Source organism: Danio rerio, chromosome 7 (assembly GCF_052040795.2).
Source record: "Danio rerio strain M-AB ecotype USA chromosome 7, GRCz13ab, whole genome shotgun sequence".
Lineage (NCBI taxonomy): Eukaryota > Metazoa > Chordata > Actinopteri > Cypriniformes > Danionidae > Danio > Danio rerio.
In genome coordinates, this window is record NC_141027.1 from 7194420 (window position 1) to 7217565 (window position 23146).

Below are 23146 nucleotides of genomic sequence, written 5' to 3' on the forward strand. Positions count from 1 at the left end.
AACTTTGCTTTGATCGGATCAGTTTGCACAACTCTTCTCTTATTGGTCAAAGAGCACAACTCTAATCTGAATTGTCAGATAACACAACTCTATTCAGATTTGTCAGGTGGCACAACTCTACTCAGATGGCACAATATTGCTCTGGTTGGATCAGATGGCACAACTTTGCTCTGATTGAATCGGATTGCACAAGTCTTTTCTGATTGGTCAGATAACACTACACTGATTGGTCAAACAGAACAACTCTACTCTGTTGGATCAGGTTGCACAACTACTCTACTCTGGTCAGATAACACAACTCTACTATGATCGGTCAATGGGCACAAGTCTACTCTAATTGATCAGATGGCACAACTCTATTCTGACTGGCCAGATGGCAAAACAGTACTGTGATTGGTCAGGTGACAAAACTCTATTCTGATTGGTCAGATGGTATAACTCAAATCTGATTTGTCAGGTGGATTTAAGATGGGGATAAAATAATGACAGAAATCATTAAGCGTAGTGATATGGTGCAGTAATGCCCTCCAAACCTGCCAGAACTACTTTCGCTGTACTTTGATATGTAAACAACTGCACGCCTGAGAATGCACATCATCCAAGCATAGCCTGTAGTATAAGTATTTTTATGTGCCGAGAGCTCCTGTGTCTGAATGATGGACGTCAGCAGTTCACCAGCTGTAGCACAATATCAATCTGCCCTCGTTCAGCTGTTTTTCAGCATGTGAAGAGCTCTTCAGTTATATTAGTCCTTCACTCGCTCACAGCATAACTTTCCATTACTGCGGCTTCTCAACTTTACTGTAGTGATGCATTGTGGGATGTTTTGATTGTTAGTTATTACCCCTCTTTCTCTCCCTCTCTCTCTTTCTCTCTCTAAATTAAGGCATATTAAGCAGTTTCACACATAAAACAGCATTTAGATTAATCAATACTGTCAATATGTGTGGTGATTTTTTTTTTTAAGTTGTAAAGAAGAGGGAAACAAACCTAAAAAAATTATTTGCAAATATTAGTATAAAAGGCATAGTTAAAAAAATATAATTATAGGCAAAATAATAAATCAAGAAATAAATAATTCATACAAAAATACATTTAGGATTCAATTTATTTCCAAATAAAATTTTAATTAATCAGGTCCAATGCAGAATTATATTAAATATTGAATAGAGAATTTTTTGGGCTTTTTAGCTGGCTTAACTTTGCATAAAGCTATATGTTTTTATATGAATTATTATAGTAATTAATTTATATAAATTGTTATAATTATTAAATTATTATATCATATTTAATTTACATTTAAGTTTATATTCAACAAGATGCAGTGTTTCCTCTAGGATTTTTATTACAGCTGTGGCGGCCGGCCTTTGTTTACACAGATATACCAACTACCTGTGGCGTTATTTTGACAAATGTCGTGAGCGCAGTATTACAAGTTGAGATCGCATTTATGTAATAGCCTACGAGCATGTGGATCTCTTTGGTTGCGCGCCGATTTCCTCGATCTTCTTGTGCGCTCTCAAATAAACGCTGCTGCAAGGTTATTATAGTTAACGGGAAAAAAAAAACACTAAAATGTAAGATAAATGTTGTTAACTAAAATAAAAATAAAAACGAGAGTTTTTTCAAAAACTACAACTAACAACTTGTGTACATACAAAACTAACTGAAACTAACTAAAATCATAGCAAAAACCTTCTTCGTTTTCGTATTTGTAATTGTATTTAGGACATAATCTTACTGTAAGCCTTTTAGAAGTAAATATAATCCGCGCTGCAGGTGTTTGTGTTTGACCCTTTTGCACCTCAGAGTCTCCTGCTACCACATGGCCAGATTGAGCCGGCTCTCCTCCAGTCGGTCCTGTTGCTTCTGAGATAAAAACAATGAGTGGACATGACAGCAGCACGGTGACAGCATTAAATATATACACTTAAAACTATTACTTTACTACATTTGTGCCCAATATGGGTTTTATTTCTGTATCGCGATCGCGAACAAATCTTTTTAACCGGATCTTCTAAGTGAACCGGTTTAACTAGTTCACCAAATTAAACTCAATCATTTAAAACGATTCGCGTCTCCAGTAAGCACTTATCCACCAACTACTTACTTTTTAACAAGTCTAATACCCCCTCTGACTCTAAAAATCCAATATATACTCTCATTCAGTTATTAGAACAGTAATGTTACATTGAGAAGCGGTGAACCGATAATACAGCGCATGTGTGATTCAATGAACCAAACACAAACAGTACAGCCTGCTGTGACTGAACTAAACTTGAACAACTGCAGCGTGGGTAAACTGAGGGCTTAAATGAGAGGATCTGGTGAAAAACGCAAGTTTATTTTATAAAAGACAATGGTAATGGAATTTAAATAAGTAAATCATGCTTCAGTTGGATTGCAAAACTTTACTGTAAGACATTTTTCAGATCATGGTGATGTTTTAACTGACTGAAATGACTATTGCTGACTGCATAATATTGAATCCTAACATCCGTGTTAGAAAACTGAATTTCCCATCACCAGGCCTGGATTAATAATGCTCAAAATGTCTTGAGCAGTATATATGAGCAATATCACACGAGTAGCAGTGCGATATGGCTGTTTAACTGCACTGGTGGGAGGCGTGCATTGGCCTAACTCTAACCCTAACCCGATATACAGCCATATCGCACTGCTACGAGTGTGATATTGCGTTTATACAACAGTTTGATGAGATAATTGTGTATATAAAAACAAAATCAAACACAGACAGTTTTAAAAACCCTTTTGTATGAGGAACTACTTTCTTCCGCGTTGGATTCAAATCATAAGCTGACAGTTAAACAGCTGAGCAAGCATCTTTAAAATCTTTGCTGGCTGTATGTGGGCGGAGTAATACACAAGGGGTAAAGAGGCTGTACGGGTGCCGATATTACTTAAATATATCACAGCTATAAGCCAATCAGATTTGAGAACCAGACAGAATTGTTGAATAAATAAATATATATATATATATATATATATATATATATATATATATATATATATATATATATATATATATATATATATATATATATATACTATTCGTATATATATAACTATTCGTATATATACCATTTTTAGAAACTCATTAAATATTAGAAGTTATATTTAATGAGACTCAAGATCATGACTTCATATTAAGACCTGTGATTTTGATTGCACGATATGAACTAAACATGATTATTTCCGATTTATTTTTCTCTGTGGAAAGATGTGATACTCGATATACTCGGATGAATCAGTCCTGATTTCGTGCTCCTTCATCTGTGTGTCATGTTTGTTTTTGCGTGTGAAAAACTCTCCTCTGGCACTTCCGTCATCCGTTTTTTTCTAAAGGGCAGATTTATATTCGGGCTCGGCGGTGGGCAGCTGGCATTAGGACCCCTGATTTCACACATCCCACCTCATCTTATCCGTCACTTGAGGCCTGTTTTAGACACACACTCGATCGGCCACGGCTGCGGTGTGTCATCCTTCATCAGCTGCTTCAATGGAGGATCACTGCGCTAATAATGAAGATCACATTCACACACATTTCACTCAGTCACACGCCAACACTGACAGATCTCAGAGCTTCATAGTAGTCTTTAATAAGCCGATGACGAGAGTTTAATGTGCCTGAAATGAGTTTATTTGACGTCAGATGTTTGCTGTTAAAGGGATTGTTCACACAAACTACATTCGTCCCATTGACTTTCTGTTTACAAATAGACCTTAAACAGGTAACCTCAAATCAACTCTTTCAACATAGTTTTAAATATTTTGTTTCTGTTTAACATTAAATGTTAAACTCAACAATACCCTAAAATTGATTACCCTTTCGTTATTTTGAGGGTGTTTTTGCCCCATTAACTTCCATTATAATGACATTTTTTGATTGCAAAGCTTTGACACCATATAATCATGCATACTTCATTGTGGCTGGCTTTTTCTGTTGTAGATTCTTGGTTGAAACTCATGTTAACCCTCAAGATTTTGGTGGCACAGTGGCTTAGTGGTTAGCACTGTCGCCTCACAGCAAGAAGGTCGCTGGTTCAAGTCAGGCTAGGTCAGTTGGCATTTCTGTGTGGAGTTTGCATGTTCTTTTTTGTGTTGGCGTGGGTTTCCTCCGGATGCTTCAGTTTCCCCTATAGTCCAAACACATGTGCTATAAGCTAAGTTTCGTATCCACGTCATGCCAAAACGGCTAAAGACTCATTATCAATTCAATCCAAATAACCTTTATTTGTATAACCGGCAGCTAGCTCTCTGCAACTTTCACATGGTCGCCCACTGAAGCTAAGCAGGGCTGCGCCCGGTCATTATCTGGATGGGAGACCACATGGGAAAGCTAGGTTGCTGCCGGAAGTGGTGTTAGTGAGGCCAGCAGGGGGCGCCCAACCTGCGGTCTGTGTGGGTCCTAATGCCCCAGTATAGTGACGGGGACTCTATACTGTTAAGTAAGCGCCGTCTTTCTGATGAGATGTTAAACCGAGGTCCCGACTCTCTGTGGTCGTTAAAAATCCCGGCATCCTGGCCAAATCTGCCCACTGGCCTCTGTCCATCATGGCCTCCTAACCCTTCCCATATCATGATTGGCATATCATCACTCTGTCTCCTCTCCACCAATCAGCTGGTGTGCGGTCTGGCGTAATATGGCTGCCGTTGCATCATCCAGGTGTATGCTGCACACTGGTGGTGGATGTGGAGATCCCCCCCCACCCCCATTGTGTAAAGCGCTTTGAGTGCCCAGAAAAGCGCCATATAAATGTAACAAATTATTATTATTATTATTATTATTCAGGGCTCGAAATTGCGACCATTTTGGTCGCATATGCGCCCGAAATTTCATCTATGCGACCTCAAAATATATTTGGGAGCATTTCTGCGAGTGCTCAAAATTGTTGTGGGCGACCAGTTTTTACTGCAAAATGTTCACCACATGCGCGGACTTGGGAGACATTCATGCAGAATGCATCTCTAAGCTCTTTGTCTGCACTTAAAACAACAAACGCAGCGCTCAGGAATGGTTTAAAACTGTTGTCATGTCAACTTGCTGCAGTAAACAAATCCAAGTCCGTAATGCTTGCCCCGCCTTCACGCTCTTCTTATTGGCCCACCACTGCTCTAGCACTAAACGCGAATGATTGGTTAATATCAGCTGTCAATCACTCAGTGCATTCTGGCTTCGGATGATAGAGAGAGCTACTACCGCGAAAAACTGTAAAGCGCTGAAGATGAAAATGAAGATAACGCTGACAGATTTAGTTTTAGAAACCATCTAGTTACAAATAATAACACATACTGATCATGTGCTGAATGTTAATCCACCATCTACACTTTTCCAAGAGTAGAAGACTTCCAGTGGCTTCAAGTCTGTGGTATTGAATTTCAAAAGTCAGTGGGATGGAATTTACAGGTAACTGCTTGCCTAATCTAGCACGAGAGCTTCTGTTTAATCCTTCATATGATCGCCAGATGCTGTCCGCCGTGCTAGTGGCAGATGTCAAATTACACCACATACACTATCGCAAACAGGCTTGCACTGAGTAAACTTACATCGCTACTCCTTAAAAGACAGATATTGCTATTAACACGTCTGCATATAATAAGGTACAGTATATGTCAAAAGCATCAGTGCAATATCAGACAGCACTTGTAAGAACAGCACAGTTATACCGTTAACAGATTCATTCAAGCAGTGCGTGCAGGGCCGGTGAGCGCTCCGTGCTTTGGTCACTCAGTTCTGTTATAAAATGTATTTTCTTGTGATAACGGGATTTCGTTGAGACATATTTTCCTCATGCTTGCATATATATATTATTTTTATTTATTTATTTTTTTTGCTTGTTAGTTTGATTAGTGTTGATTTCAAATACAATAAATATGTTTGTATAAAACTTGTAGTAACGGTGCTCATAATTGGTGGGTACGACTAAATTTTGGCTGATGCGCCTAACTTTTTAAAGTTAGGAGCACCGGTGCTACCAAGCAAAAAAGTTAATTTCGAGCCCTGTAATTATTATTATTATTATTATTATTATAGCGCTTTTACAATGTAAATTGTGTCAAAGCAGCTTCACATAGAAGATCATAGTAAATTGAAAGTATCAGTTCAATTTTTAGAGTTCAAGTTCAGTTCAGTTTAGCTCAGTTCAGTGTGGTTTAATAATCACTAGTGAGAGTCTAAAAACTGAAGAGCAAATCCATCGATGCGCAGCTCTACAGATCCCGAACCATGCAAGCCAGTGGCGACAACGAGGAGGAAAAAACTTCACTAATCGGTGAAAGTAAAGAATTAAAAAACCTTGAGAGAAGCCTGGCTCTGTTGGGCACTACCATTTCTCCTCTGGCCAAACGTCTTGTGCGATATTGTTAGACTGCCCGCAACTGTCCAAAATTAAACTAGTTACCGACCGCTCCCGCGCTTTATTCGGAAATTTATTCCCGCGTCGCAGAAATGTGGTCGGGTCCCGCGGCTCCTGCAGTACGGTCGCTGGAAAGCAGACCTCTACCCTGGAGCGTCAAAGGAATCAGTCTCATGCTCCCCACTCCTCCGTGACCACCACAGCAGCTGCTCAGGATACGGCCTTGTCCAGGATATGGAAATCCTGGGATCATCTCGTCACTGGTCTTGGATCGAATCAGTGGCGCTGCATAGTCTGAGAGCCTCGGGATGAGTATCCCCAGGTGGAAATAGAGAATAAAGAGAATAATTAGCGTAGCTGCTGTTCATAGTGTATATAAACGAGATGAAGAAACCTGCATGGAGCACATTCATGTATCATACCACTAAGTGATGCACTGAGTGTATGCTTTACTAAAAAGATCTTTAATCTAGTTTTGAACTGCGAGAGGGTGTCTGAGCCTCGGATGTTATCAGGAAGGCTAGTCCAGAGTTTAGGAGGCATCAATGAGAAGGCTCGACCTCCTTTACTCCACTTTGCTGTTCTAGGCACTACCAGAAGCCCTGAGTTTTGAGATCTTGAAGAGCGGGTTGGATTGTAGCGAGACAGAAGGTTGGTTAGATAAACAAGAGCTAGATTATGTAAAGCTTTATAGGTGAGAAGTAATATTTCAAATTCAATACGAAACTTAACAGGCAGCCAGTGTAAGGAGGATAAAATTGGGGTGATCAGATCACATTTTCTAGACCTGGTAAGAACTCTGGCAGCTGCATTTTGTACAAGCTGAAGTTTGTTAATAGAGGATGCTGGGCAGCCAGCAAACAGAGCATTACAGTAATCCAGCCTAGAGGTCATGAAAGGCTGGACTCGCTTTTCTGCTTCTGATATGGATAGCATACTTCGTCAAGACGAAGCTAGCATACTTCTCTATCAAGACGATTCATTCAAAGTACTAGCAGTCGACTCTTTTTATAAATGAATCAATAGTTTTAAACACTGTCCACAATGTAATTTATAAATTTAAGCCTTAGCTGGATATTTCACTTCACTTAAAGCTGTGTTGCACACTTCATAGAAGGACATCCTCAAAAACCCATAATAGGGGCTCTTTAATAATGCATTATTCACTCATTCATTTTCTTGTCGGCTTAGTCCCTCTATTAATCCAGTGTCGCCACTGTGGAATGAACCGCCAACTTATCCAGCACGTTTATACGCAGCGGATGCCCTTATAGCTGCAATCCCATCTCTGGAAAATAATAATGCACTAGTGCTACTGATTAAACATTTTTACTGTCGAAATTCAATACTCCCTTCATTATTCCCCTCCTGAAGCTAGAGCTAGAGCTTCCTTAACACTCACTAGCCCCTTTCACACATACAGACCTTTCCGGAAAATTACCGGCAATTTTCCGGAAAGGTTGTATGTGTGAACAGGCCCTTTTTGAAAATACTGGTAAATTCGTTCTGGCTATTTTCCGGAAAGAGAAGTTGTAACATTACCGGTAATTTGCCGGAATGCTGCGCTGTGTGAATGCAGAAGGAAGATTGCCGTAATAAGCGCGTCCACGTCTAGAACGGGCTGAAGTGAGACACCTGCTTTAGCCAATCAGAACAGTCAGACGCATTCACGTGCACGCGGTTTATGAGAATAAAAGCCTTTGAATATTTTTTCCAGACACCTTTAGCTGCTAGATGTTAGTCAGATAATGTTTCTATGTTCCTTCTTAATGCTGTGTAAATAATTATCGATAAAATGTTTATGATAATCCGTTGTTTGTTTACCTTCAAGCTTTGCGTGTGCCCGTGAGCGCCCATAGCGCCAGCACACACACATATCATGAACATCTCGACATGCGAAAGTGTTTCCCTTTGTTTTCATTAGAGTTGTACTCAATACTGATCCATCCGAAGAGTTTGTAATGTAGTCAAATGTTTACAAACACAAGCGCAGCCGTTTAGAGGTCATTTCTGGTTAATGATGTCAGAATTTACTGACATTTTGCGATGGATGTGTGAATGCTCTTTTCCGGAAAAAATCCGTAACGTCCTCGCCTGTGTGAACAGCGCTTTTTTGAATATACCGGTAAAGTAGTTCCGGAAATTTTCCAGATATTTACCGGTATCACTGTGTGAAAGGGGCTACTGTGTGACTTTGGTTTTGTAAATAAACTTTTGGAACTTTACTCTTTGTTGTGTTGTGACTGGTCCCAGTTTAGTGCTCTTTAAATGAATATTGTTGCATTCATTGTATTTTACCCTAGACTTGTGTAAGACGTAACAGACCCCCAAAACAGACTTAATCTCGTAATCGTAATTCTTTTAATCACCCGTCAGCCAAATTTAGTTTCATTTCAGTCCTACGTCTGACCTGCGTTCTGTGAATCACAAACACTACTTAACTTTTCAACACAAACTAAACTTTTCTGACATCTTCTCAAATTCGCAAGTGACTCGGTGTGCTCCACTGTGTCACTTTTACCTTCTCAAACTCTGCCCTGTCGTCATCAAACCCTCCGTCTGAAACTCCCTCCATTATCCTGACAGCTGGACTTCCTGTCTGTCGCTTCTCACTTCCTGTCTCTCTCTCCCTCTCTGAGGTTTGTCTCTGGGGATGATTGTCTCTCCATCTTTCTGCTTGTTACCGTAGAAGCTTGTCTGACAGCCTGTCCTCTGGAGCTCTTCATTTATACACTGACCACCTGCTCCACCGCTCTAGAGTTTTCACAGTGTCCTCAAAGTATTTGGATTCTTCAAATTTTTAAGATGATGTTGCGTTAAGATGTAATTGCTGTGCAGAAACTCAATCTGAGCTCTTCTGAAGATCGTCCCTTCAGCTGCGGCTCTTAAAACTCCTTAACTTCAGGATAAAACTTCTTTAAATGGGGCAGTTTGTTTATCATTACAAGTTCTGCAGTTCTTGCTTAGGGTTTTCTCTAGCTACACTCCATTTTGTGCTGCTTGTTTATATTACTTATTTTAAAATGAGCTGAAACATCACAAATCTTGAGATTTTTTAGTGATGACTTAACCCTTGTGTGCTGTTGGGGGTGTTTTCATCCACTCTGGGGGGATTTTGAGTCTTAATTTAGCCACAACTTTCTCTGTGTTTCAGCAAACGAAATGATTATTGGTGACAAATCTTATTTTTACACATATTTTGAGAAAGTGCTTTGAAAATTTTCAACAATACACTCTGGTTAAATTGACTACCCTTTCGTTATGTTGGCGGCTGATTTTGCCCCATTGACTTCCATTATAAGGGCATTTTTGTATCGCAAAGCCACGACAGCATCATGCATTCTTGATTGTTGATGGTTTTCCCTGTTGGCAAGAGGTCAAATCTTTCTTTTTTACTGTTGATCATCAGTTGCAGTGCAAAAAAATCTTTGTTTTCAGTTTAAAATTACAATTAAAGTCCATTTCAGGTAAATATATATATGTATATATATATATATATATATATATATATATATATATATATATATATATATATATATATATATATATATATATAAAATATATAATTATATATTTATATATTTTTATATATATATATATATATATATATATATATATGTATGTATGTATGTATGTATGTATGTATGTATGTATATATATATATATATATATATATATATATATATACACACACACACACATACATACACACACACATATATATAATTATATATTATATATATATATATATAATTTTAATTTTAACTGAAATGGACTTTAACTATATATATATATATATATATATATATATATATATATATATATATATATATATATATATATATATATATATTAGGGATGTAACGGTATTGTAAATACCGTCATACCGCAATATTAATTTTTTTCGATATTACCGAAGTCGCATGACTCGGTAAAACTATAGGTCTTCTGAGAAAATTTGCTTAGGCGAATGAAGCGAACGGGAGGTAGCGAAAACTACAATACCCATCAGCCCATGCTTGACCATCATCCCTTGCGGTCTGTTGTCGCTACAGATCCAGTAATGCGGAAATGGAGTGTGCTGCTAGAAGCGGGGATGAAAAGAGCTGGAAAACTCTAAGGCCCCGTTTACACGTTTTAGTTTGAAAACGCATAAGTTTTGCTACGGTTACGCCAACCGTCCACACTACGCCGGAGTTCTCGAGCGCCGAAAACGGAGCGTTTCGAAATGTGTGGATAATGTCTCAGTGTGGATAATGGAAAGCGGAGACATCTGAAAACGGAGGCGGGGCTGCAGACGTTCGCCTCTCTGATTGGGGCTTTTCCTGAATATTAAGTAGCCTAACACGCACAGTTCAGTCCTGCATTCTCTCCTTGTAAGTTCAGACTTCGCAAGTTTGATCAAGGCTGCAGTCTCTTCTTCTCAGTTTGATATGGAAAAGCAGACTATACCGAGGACACGGGTAAATCTTCAAAGGGAACAGTGTACTTTATAACTTCATTCACATCACCCTGGCTTCGTTGTTTCACTTTATCAACAATAAAATGTAAACATGATTTAAGGAACTGCCTATTTTTATTTTAATATTAGCAACTAAACAGACAGCAGACATGTTGAGGCGTCGTGCTGCATGAGCGTCATCTTCACTGTGTGGATATTTATAACAAAACGGAGCCGATAACAACTGTCTCCTTTCAATTTCAGTGAAAATACGAAACACAGCCTCTCTTTTGCTGAGTATCAGTTTTAATAATCAATAATGGCCATTTTAAAAGTATAACACAATAAGTTTATACATTATAGGAAATAAAGGCGATCAGTCAATATACAGAATGTACGTGATTACATTAATCATTAACTTATCTTTGCGCTCAGCCAAAACACGTTACCTGAGAACAAGTAATAGATTCCAATGACCAAAGTCAGGGAATATGTCGTTAGATAAAGACAACAAGATAAATGAAATATCCCGTTTAATAAATATAGTGAGATTAGATCCAGCGGGAGATGCTTGATGAGAAGTCCGACTAGCAGAGCTCTCATCTGTGTAGATGGGCTGAGTGTGATTAAATGTTGAATGTGATGAGTTTTCAACAATACTAAATTGAAACTTTATTGTTTTTACATGGTTTAATATTTTTTTTGTTATTAAAATTGAAGTTCCTGTTTCAAAGCTTACAGATAGATGGCTAATTTGTATGTCATTGACACTTTTGGCACTTTTTTGGAGTATTTTCATAAGTTTTGTTTTTTCCTGTAAATGATTCAATAAATACCGTACCGTGACATTCATACTGAGGTATTACCGTACCGTGAAATTCTGATACCGTTACATCCCTAATATATATATATATATATATACATATAAACATTTTCTAGAGTTTTAATGTTGTAAGATAAAATAAAAGTCTACAACATATTCTGACTAAAAAATTACAAAATGACAATAAAATTACTACAACTTTAAAAGAAACTGCAAAAAACAGAAGTATTAAAAACGAGTCCAAGTGTACAAGTAAAAGAGCAACAGATGATCATCGAAAACCTCATAGGGAGTGTTCAGCAAACATGACAACACGAAACTGCGCTGAAATAAAAAAGCACGACTGCCTTGATTCATAATTATAATCCTCCTGAACTCAGACTCAAAAATAGCATCGAGAAGAAGAAAAGTTCCCAAATACGAGAAACTGAGCTCACCTCCCTCTTCTTCTGCTCTCTTCCTGTGTTTCTCCTCGTGTGACGTTTTATTGCATAACTCTCTGTGTGTGTGTGTATGTGTGTGTTTGTGTGTATGTGTGTGTGTGTATGTGTATGTGTGTGTGTGTGTGTGTGTGTAGGCTGGCACGGCTTTACATAAGGAGGCCTACGCTGTGATCGGCCATCGTGATGTGATCTGGTCAGGGGTTTTTGCGTGTTGAAGTTTTCTGACCCGTGTGTGTTTGTGGTGTTGATTCTGGCTCTGCAGTGGTTTGGCGCTGGTGTTTGTGGGTGGTTAAAGTCATCCGGGCTGCGCTGATGATGTAATGAAAGCTGTGTTCGAGGTCTGCCATGTGCACACGCAATAAGCACAGATATTACAGATGCTGAAAGAGAGAATTCTAGTCCGTTCAAGTGTATTTGTGTAGCACTTTTCACAATAATTACTGTCTCGTTCCAAAGCAGCTTCACATCAACACATTACAGTCAAAATCAGAAAGGTTCAGGTGATGTGTGTCGTTAACCAGCTGTTATACAGTGTGTAGTGTCCTTTCATAAAGGTGATGTCTATGCGAAGGGGTTGTGTATGAAGTTTAATTCAATTCATGTTTATTTTTCTACCGCTTTTACAATGTAGATTGTGTCAAAGCAGCTTAATACAGAAGTTTATAGCAAATTGAAGCTAAGTCAGTCCAGTTTTCAGTGTTGAAGTTCAGTTTAGTTCAGTTCAGTGTGGTTTAATAGACCTTTTTCTTGGAACGCAAGATTACCCATTATGCTTTGCGTGTATGCGCAAGGAGAATGCGAAGAACTTCCGGTCGGCAGCTGATGCGTGTAAACAGTCACATTTGGACAGCTTTGAAACGATAGTTTTAATCTATTTTACCTGCTTTTATCCTCTTTGAACTAATCCTGTTGTCCATCAGCAGCATCTCCTGGACTGATCATTTAAAGAAATGCGATCTAATAGGATGGAAAGCAGCTGCTGTGAGGCGTTTTCCCCTCGTTGTCAGACGGCATCTTCTGCAGTTTAAATGAAGCCTCGTCATCGCTAAAGTCAACATTTTCTCTTTATTTCAAATATATAACCAGCCCAAACAAATGTAATTCACCAAAATGTGAACTAGGAGAACGTTTTTCTCGTATTTCTGACGCGCTTGAACCACATGTGACATATTATAACGGCTTTAACAGACACATTTCTAAGTTGTGTGTCACAAAAACACTCTGTTATCCATTAAAAACGTTATTGAAACCCATTTTCGGAGCACAAATTACCAGTTGTACACGCTGTAAACGGAAATTTTTAGCATTCCACCGGAAGACGTTGGTCGCTATGGCGCCCTCCATGCAGCAGCCATGAAAAAGGTCTATAGTCACTGCTGAAAGTCCAAATACTGAAGAGCAAATCCAGTGATATGCAGCTCCACAAGTCATAAACCAAGCAGGCCAGTGGCGACAGTGGCGAGGAACAAACTTCACCAGTTCATGAAAGTGAAGGGAAAAACCTCGAGAGAAACCAGGCTCAGTTAAACGCGACCGTTTCTCCTCTGGCCAAACTTCCTGTGCAGAGCTGCAGTCTAGGCGCTGGAGAATAATGGATGTCCATCATGGAGAAGCTGCAGGAGGAGAGGTCACCGGCGGGTGTACAGGCTGGCCTACAGGATCAGAGCGGAGATTCATCTTTCACTGGGTCTCATGCTCTCCGCTCCTCCATGACTGCCACAGCATCAGCTAAGGATCAGGCCTGGTCCAGGATTATGGGTACATTGGCAACATTCCTTCACAGGTCTTGGATCGCATCAAAACATAAATCCCCTTTCTTCCCCATTCTGCTCGATTTGAACTGCAGTTGTCTTGGCCACTTTATTAGGTACACCTGTTAAACTGCTTATTAACGCAAATGTCTAATCAGCCAATCACATGGCAGCAGCTCAATGCATTTAGGTATGTAGACATGGTCAAGGTGATCAGCTGCAGTTTAAAGCAAGCATTATAATGGAGAAAAATGCTGATTTAAGTGACTTTGATCGTGGCATGGCATTGGTCTGAGAATTTCAGAAACTGCTGATCTACTGGGATTTTCACGCACAACCATCTCTAGGGTTTACAGAGAATGGACTGAAAAAGAGGAAATATCCAGTGAGCGGCAGTTCAGTGGATGCAAATGCCTTGTTGATACCAGAGGTCAGAGGAGAATGGCCAGACTGGTTCCAGCTGATAGAAAGGCAACAGTAACTCAAATAAGCACTTGCTACAACCGAGGTCTGCAGACGAGCATCTCTGAACACACAACACGTCCAACCTTGAGGCAGATGGGCTACAGCAGCAGAAGACCACACCGGGTTCCACTCCTGTCAGCTAAGAACAGGAAACTGAGGCTACAATTCACACAGACTCACCAAAACTGGACAATAGAAGATTGGAGAAACGTTGCCTGCTCTGATGAGCCTCGATTTCTGCTGCAACATTCGGATGGTTGGGTCAGCATTTGGCGTCAACAACATGAAAGCATGGATCCATCCTGCCTTGTATTAATGGTTTAGGCTGGGGGTGGTGGTGTGATGGTGTGGGGGATATTTTCTTGGCACACTTTGGGCCCATTAGTCCCAATTGATGATCGTGTCAACACCACAGCCTACCTGAGTATTGTTGCTGACCATGTCCATCCCTTTATGACCACAGTGTACTCATCTTCAGATGGCTACTTCCAGCAGGATAACACACCATGTCATAAAGCGTGAAGCATCTCACACTGGTTTCTTGAACATGACAATGAGTTCACTGTACTCAAATGGCCTCCAGGGCTGGAGCAAGCTGAACTGCCGCTCTAAGAGGGCGCGGGTGGTGAGGGTAGTGTCGCGGACGCCACCCTCTCTATTCTGCCGCCCTAGACACGGATATAACTGAGGGCGCGGGTGGTGAGGGTAGTGTCGCGGACGCCACCCTCTCTATTTTGTCGCCCTAGACGCGGATATAACTGAGGGCGCGGGTGGTGAGGGTAGTGTCGCGGACACCGCCCTCTCTATTCTGCCGCCCTAGACACGGATATAACTGAGGGCACGGGTGGTGAGGGTAGTGTCGCGGACGCCACCCTCTCTATTCTGCCGCCCTAGACGCGGATATAACTGAGGGCGCGGGTGGTGAGGGTAGTGTCGCGGACGCCGCCCTCTCTATTCTGCCGCCCTAGACACAGATATAACTGAGGGCGCAGGTGGTGAGGGTAGTGTCGCGGACGCCGCCCTCTCTATTCTGCCGCCCTAGACACAGATATAACTGAGGGCACGGGTGGTGAGGGTAGTGTCGCGGACGCCACCCTCTCTATTCTGCCGCCCTAGACGCGGATATAACTGAGGGCGCGGGTGGTGAGGGTAGTGTCGCGGACGCCGCCCTCTCTATTCTGCCGCCCTAGACACAGATATAACTGAGGGCGCGGGTGGTGAGGGTAGTGTCGCGGACACCGCCCTCTCTATTCTGCCGCCCTAGACACGGATATAACTGAGGGCACGGGTGGTGAGGGTAGTGTTGCGGACGCCACCCTCTCTATTCTGCCGCCCTAGACGCGGATATAACTGAGGGCGCGGGTGGTGAGGGTAGTGTCGCGGACGCCGCCCTCTCTATTCTGCCGCCCTAGACACAGATATAACTGAGGGCGCAGGTGGTGAGGGTAGTGTCGCGGACGCCGCCCTCTCTATTCTGCCGCCCTAGACACAGATATAACTGAGGGCGCAGGTGGTGAGGGTAGTGTCGCGGACGCCGCCCTCTCTATTCTGCCGCCCTAGACACGGATATAATTGAGGGCGCGGGTGGTGAGGGTAGTGTTGCGGACGCCGCCCTCTCTATTCTGCCGCCCTAGACACGGATATAATTGAGGGCGCGGGTGGTGAGGGTAGTGTTGCGGACGCCGCCCTCTCTATTCCGCCGCCCTAGACACAGATATAACTGAGGGCGCGGGTGGTGAGGGTAGTGTCGCGGACACCGCCCTCTCTATTCTGCCGCCCTAGACACGGATATAACTGATGGCGTGGAGGGATGAGGGTAGTGTCGGGGACGCCGCCCCCTCTATTCTGCTGCCCTAGGCCAGAATAGGTCGCCTCTATGGACGCGCCGGCCCTGATGGCCTCCACAGTCACCATATCCTCAATCCAATAGAGCACCTTTGGGATGTGCTGGAACTGGAGATTCACATCATGGATCTGCAGCAACTGCTTGATGCTATCACATCAACATGGAGCAAAATCTCTGAGGAATATTTCCAGTACCTTGTCGAATCTATGCCACAATGGATTAAGGCAGTTCTGAAAGCAAGAGGGGTTCCAACCAGTACTGGTAAGGTGTACCTAATAAAGTGGCCGGTTAGTGTATAATATATATTCTAAATATATACTACATAGATAGTATAAATATGTAGTTTTTTTATATGAAAACTAAATATAGATGTATTCACAAAATAAACACTAAAGTAACAAAATCATTAGTAAAAACCAACTCAAGCTAAACTGGAATGAAGTGAACAGCATATTTAAAAATAGTAAAACTATAATGACCTTGTCTGGATGCCAATCAAAGCACTGAAGAAAATAATAATAATAATAATAATTCCTCACAGTCCAGAGTTGAATATGTTTGATTGTGTTTTAAATTATTAAAGCGAGATGAATGGTGAATGGAAATGTCAAGGTTTATGACTAATGTGTGTTTTTGAGTGATGACTCTTATGCTCAGCAAGGCTGCACTGAGGAAAAATAAATTCAAGTTGTATATAGTCAATAATTTCTGCAAGTGCTAAATATTTCACGGAGAAAAAAAAAATATAAAACAGATTTTCTTGGCACAAAGAATGAGAAATATTGACAGTAATTTATGTGCTGTTATGCAATGACATTTGCATGGCTGTCAGACACTTTTGCCAACTTTAAATGTATTTATTTATTTATTGAAGCGCTGTTTTGAAACATGAAGTTACTTGTTCTTTATTCACAGCGATACTACCAGAAGTCTTTACTCAAACTCATTTGTGATAATTAATTCCTGACATTTCCAGGCACAGATAACACTGTTTGAGAATTGAGGAAAACGTGGCCAACACATTTCATTTGTTAATGTAACACTAACAAACGTGTGTGTGTGAGAGTGTGTGTGTGTATCTGGCAAGCATCTCAGTTCTGTCAAATCTGTAGTCGTATGAATAAAATTAGATGCACATCTACAAAACCAATGCGCAATAGTTTGTTAGTTCCGGTGGTTCTGCAGTACATGTAACCCGAGTAATGTCATCAGATTACTTTCTCGACTTTTACTTTCCGATCTCATTTTTCCACTTGTTACAAAGTATTCTCATTTATTAATTGGCATGTGTTTGTTTTCATGATCCACGGGGTTTGTTGCATGTTTTTTTCCCGCGATCTTGTCAGGGCCGATCATACAACAAAGCTGTGTGTGTGCTGGAAGCTTTTTGTCGGGAGAGCAGTGCGAAAATTGAAGAATGGCGGATGTTGACTTTTATCAGGAGTTCATTCACAATTCAGACACATCGCCGTGCTGCTGGGTTTGACTAAATCCTCAAGATTACCAGCATGGCTAATGGTTAAAATAGACAGGTCAGGAGACCTGCTGCACTGAGTCTGCATTCAGATCTATAATTTAGACCCGGGGTTCGAGGGAGAATCCTCATTTATAGTGTTTACATGAACACACTTATCTTGATAATGATATAAATTGTGGTTATGTGTATATGAAATTACGAATAACAAATGTAGCAGGGCATTAAATCACTGTTTATTTCTTTGCATTTTAACTTTGCAAACTATAAACTCTTGCGTCTCCTCACGGTTTGTGTCTCAGTTTGTGAGCTAGCTGTTTACAGCAGTTGTTCGCTCCCCTGCTCCCCTGCTGGCCATGCCCACTTCTGCCCTTTGCTCGCGGAGCTCCACGCCCATTAATCATGCATCTTTTGAAAAAATTCTGAAGTAGACTTTAACCGAAAGTGGAGGGTGTCATGGCCCTTTAACCACTTAAACTCTGCTGCTATTTGGGGATTTCCGCCTGGATTTTGCCTACCCAAATTTAAAAGCTTCCCAAATCCACATGCAGACGTATAAATGCAAACATTTGGTATCATTTTAAAGAAAACTCTTTGAATTTTCATAAAACACTATTGAAAGTGTTTAAAATAGCTGTATATGTTGTCTGTGTTATAATAAACACCTAAAAAAGCGCTTTTTGTATTTTTTTATAAACTCAAATTTGAAGGTGTACCTTTTAGGTTCTGTGTGGTCTAGCGTGCTGTAATTTATTTTGGTGGTTCCTGCACATGTTTGTAATCATAGGGAAAAAAAATGTCTCCACCATAATCTATGCAAAAGTTATTGTATTCTAACTGATGAGAGGTGCTGTACAAGCCACAGGGAGCGATCATTGTTTACATATTTTACTATTCTTTTGTCTGATCAAGCATAATTCACTGTGTTTGGAGCACATCAGACATATAAAAGGATTACTTATGCACATCACCTCAAAAACAGAGGAGAATGGCCCTGAAGCACACAGCATAAGGTAAGAGATGACTGCTGTCTGTGCTATCTGGGGCTGCTTATTGATCATAAATGTATTTTTTACATTTCTGCGCCATGGAAACACCAGGATTCATTCAACAACTGTTTGGCATATGAATATAATTCAGTAAAAAGAATGCTAGAACCGTATGAGCACCGGCAAGAGCTTTCATTTGAGCTATAACTTGTACATGTGTCATATGAAAAAATATGAAAATGAACCAATGTAAAATACCTAGCTCTGGTATCCAAAATATTGTGTATTTAAGTGTAAATAACTTTTATACAGTAGAATAAAAACCAAAGTGATGCATATGTGCATAAAATATAGATTCTACACTTTAAAATGACACCACTTACGGGGGTCTGGTGCAATGCTAGCCCTTTAAATCTTAAAGCGAAAGTCGATGACGTCACAGACCCGGTACCGGGTCCGCAGAGTTTAGGTGGAGAAGTAGTTACTCCACCCAGTTAACAGCGTCTTTATGGATGTTTTACGTTAAAACTAACATGGTTCAAGTTTTGGGGAATTACAGTTTTGGGGAAACACTCGTCTCTACAATGTTCATTTCCCAACTGATGCATCATACAATGATAGTTCAGCTCTGAGTCGTTGTTTGGGAAACGTACTCCAGATCATAAAATACCAAACTAAAGCTCAGTCATTTCTAGTACAATATACTAATATACATAAAATACCAAAACTAAAAACTACTTTTATGCTACTGCTGGCCTTTCTTCATTGTGCATCATACAAACACTGTAAAAATAATGCTGGGTTCCACACTATTTATTTTGTGTTGGGACAACATGTAGCAATTAAGTTAACTTATTCGTTTTTACTAATTTAACTAGATTAAACATAAAACAATTAAGATGTTCCCCTAAAAAACTAAAGCTCATTTTAAATAAGTAGTTTAAACAAACAGTGAACGTCATTGTTTTTGACGGCAGGCAGCATGAATCTACCTGTCAGATGACGAGAACTGGGATGTGGGCTTCAAAGAAACGAGATAAAAATATCGCAAATTGTGCCGGAGAGCTCTCTGACATGAGAGAAAGGGCAGGAGAAGAAGGAATTAAAAAAAAAAACACATCCTCTCTACTTTGCCAACAGTTGCTCTGCGTTTTAAGCGCGGTGTGTCTTGTGTGCACGCGTGTGTGTTTTCGGGTGAGTAGGTGTCTGGATGAGTGGGACTGCCTGGTAGGACCGAGTAGGCATCTGTTGCCATGACAACCATCTGCTGCTATGCATAAGCATCCTCTCGGTCTGCCCACACAGTGTCAGAGCATGCAGCGAGCGTTTGAAGCACTGACTGCTGCTTCGCTTCATTGTCTGCCCGTTTCATGCAGGCCCAGACTGAGTTTTTACCTCACTTTCTGTGCTAGAGGGTTTTTTTTGTGGGGAGTGAAACTTCAGGATGGATTTGGACAGGGTAGAAAGTGTAAAACTGAGTGCTGACTGACTGTAGCTGAAAGTACTGTAGTCTGAGTGTTTATGTTGTTAATCTGAGCATGAAATCAGTAACCATATTGATTTTGTTAGCTCACATTGCTAGTTTTGTGCTGAACAATTAATCTGTGCATGCCATTAAGGTAAAAAATAAATAGTTTGCCCTTAAAGTCTAAAAATGTACTTCCTGTTTGTTTTCAGTCAAATTCTCAGATTAGGCTTGTCTGATGCAGTGGGCGTGGCTAACATACCTAACCACGCCCCTTTAGCGGTCAGTTTTGACAACAAACAGAAATGGTGAGGAGGAGTCTTTTAGATACTGCCCAAACCCTTTTCCCCATCTTTCTGAATGAAATGCCTACTTTACTACATCCAATCATGTCACAGTAGAAAAACAAGCCACGCCCACTGTTTTCTCATTTAATATCCTGTTTCCAATACAGGCTTATTGTGAAAACGTACCCCCATCAGGGCTTGAAATTGCGACCCTTTTGGTCGCATATGCGCCCGATATTTTATCTATGCGACCTTAAAATATATTTTGGAGCATTTGTGCGACTGCATAAAATTGATGTCATACGACCAGTTTTCACAGCAAAATGTTCACCACATGCGCGGATTTAGAAGGCATTCACGCGTTAAGCATCTTTGCACCTAAAAACACCAAACGTAGCGCTCTGGAATGGTTTAAAACATTTGACATGTCAACAAGCTCTTCTTATTCACCCACTGCGCTAAAACAGAATGCGCAAGGATTGGTTAATATCAGGTATCAATTTTGGCTTTATTTTGACGGTCCGTGCGCAAAGTTCAAAGCGCAGGGCGCAAACGTATTCAGGGCGTGTCAGAATTCACTTTGCTAATATAAGGACGAAAAATTTGCTCTGCGCAGTGGCGCATGGTCTAAAAGGGTTGAGTTTATTTTCTTAATGAGTTATAGGTGTGTTTTGAGAATAAACCAATCAGAGTCTCATCTCCCATTCCCTTTAAGGGTCAGTTGCGTCACGCCATGGTGCATTTGCTATTTACATGACATAAAGTAAGAGTAAGTGGATAAACTGAGCATTGCACTAGCAAGAAAACCGTTAAACAGAGCATCTACTGCGCGAGAATGAGAGATAAATTATTAACTTTCACTTGCGCTCTCGTGGATAGAGAAACCTTGTGTGCACAGACATCAATTAGCCTATAAACAATTAATTTTGTTTTGTAATGGCAAAGATTTGTTTCAAAACTATTTCTAAATTCAGTTCTAATCCAGCAAACTAATAAATGAACAATAATAACGAAGTGTGCTCAAAAACCTGAGTTATATCCAAATACACATGCTGTGACCCATGTGGTCTAAAACCTGACAGGTGGGCAAATCTAAGCTTGTTTTTATTAAAACAAATATAAATATGGATATAATAAATAACACTGCTAATAATAATAACATTATATAAAAGCAAATAGTTATGATTGAACTGAAAAAGCCTCCCGAGATGAAGAAGGCATAAAGGCAGTGGTTTTTATATTTATGTAGGCTAGAAAATAATATATTGTGTAATATTTTAATCCTTTATATATCATATATATATCCCTAATATTTTAATTCTTTTTCATATGTAAAGATATTTGTGTATTGCTCTACATCTTGTGTGTATTAAGCAGTGTGTAAGCGTGGCGGACAACTAACGCGCTCTGCGCTGGACAATAGACTGTCTTTGTTCTGGTCTATTGAAAAATCTATTATAGTTTCTCAAAATAGCAATGAGCCAGGAATGCGCCTCAACGCGCCTCCCTTTTTAGACCAGAACGCCTATGGGCGCACATATGAACGCAAATGCATTTGTTATTTACTCTTTTGCCAAGCTGAAACTAGCAAACAAATATTGTCACGCCTTGCGCCACATTGCGCCGGGTGAATGATAGGGCCCTTTGTTTTAGAAACCACCTAAAGTTACAAATAATGGCCCATCTGATCAGTGATCATGTAATGAATGTCAATCCAGCATTTACACTTTTCGAAGAGTGGATATAAGACTTCCAGTGATTAAAGTCCGCTATGAAAATTACTAAAGTCTGGTTTATACTTCTGCGTCAAGTGATCGGCGTGTCCCACGGCGGATGCAACGCGTGTAGCTGTGCACTCATACTTCTGTTCGCTGTTTCTGTTGCTCTGCATTAACACTTCCAAAGCGCTAGTTGGTAGTGAGGTGTTTATGTTCCTCTGTGTTGAGTTTCTTCACTGGTGTTTGGTTTTTTCTGAACACTTCCTGAATGTACAAGTGGTTCAAACTCGCTCATTTTGAGGCAGGAACCGGCGGACGTGCAACAACTTTAACCATGGTGTAAACACAAAGCAACTGTGTCCATCCTGCTCCTTGTAAACAGTAGACACTTGTAAACACTCACTCCAACAGACTCGCGAGGCTCTCGGCCCCGCCCACGCTCGTCAGTGCTTCCAAGCCGACCAATCGCAGAGCTTGCTCTACTTGTCGTTGCAACTAAGCGTGTCACGATCCTCCAATTCCTCGATTCGATTACATTTTCGATTCTAAAGGCACGATTCGATTCGATTTTCGATTATGAATAATTAATTAATTAATGACCATTAATTATTTGTAGCCTACCGTTTAAACTACCTGACCTGCATGGTCTTTGTTTTACCCATAAACAAATCATACAGTAAATGAATAAAGGCAAGATACACACATAATTACCACCTGTCAATCACTTTTTCTGCGGGACTCGTGAATAGGCAGTGATCTGTGTTGTTATAATGGCGTCAGTAAAAAAAGACGCACAACCAACAGGAACCAGCCAACAGTCTCTGACCAACAGTATCTGAGGTGTTCGCTAAAATGACAAAGTACAAGTGAGTGAAAGATTGAAGCAGTCCTCTGACTGCCTGGACCTGCTGTCTCGAGCGCATGGCTGTGTGTGCGTCTGTGTCTGTGTGGTCATGTGATGTGCATTTTCAGCTGTAGTGAGGAAGGAGGGCTGCTCAGAAATGCTACACGCCACTGTGGATGTCAAATCATTGTCGTTCTAAAATGCCATTTAAAAACAAAGACAG

The 23146-nt window shown here is 40.5% G+C and overlaps 3 protein-coding genes across 7 annotated transcripts in view; 2 read left to right on the top strand and 1 right to left on the bottom strand.

Moving 5' to 3' along the window:
• actn3b (actinin alpha 3b) overlaps positions 1–23146 on the top strand; it is a 701279-nt gene that overhangs the window by 247536 nt on the left and 430597 nt on the right. The gene's annotated exons all lie outside the window — the stretch shown is intronic.
• rin1b (Ras and Rab interactor 1b) overlaps positions 1–23146 on the top strand; it is a 226796-nt gene that overhangs the window by 143610 nt on the left and 60040 nt on the right. The gene's annotated exons all lie outside the window — the stretch shown is intronic.
• pfdn2 (prefoldin subunit 2) overlaps positions 5155–23146 on the bottom strand; it is a 207239-nt gene continuing 189247 nt past the window's right edge. For both annotated transcript variants that reach the window (XR_015494574.1, XR_015494573.1), the window contains 2 exons: positions 22022–22142; positions 5155–5290 (listed from right to left, as the gene is read on the bottom strand). The gene's annotated coding sequence lies outside the window, so the exon portion shown is untranslated. The remainder of the gene's footprint in view (positions 5291–22021; positions 22143–23146) is intronic.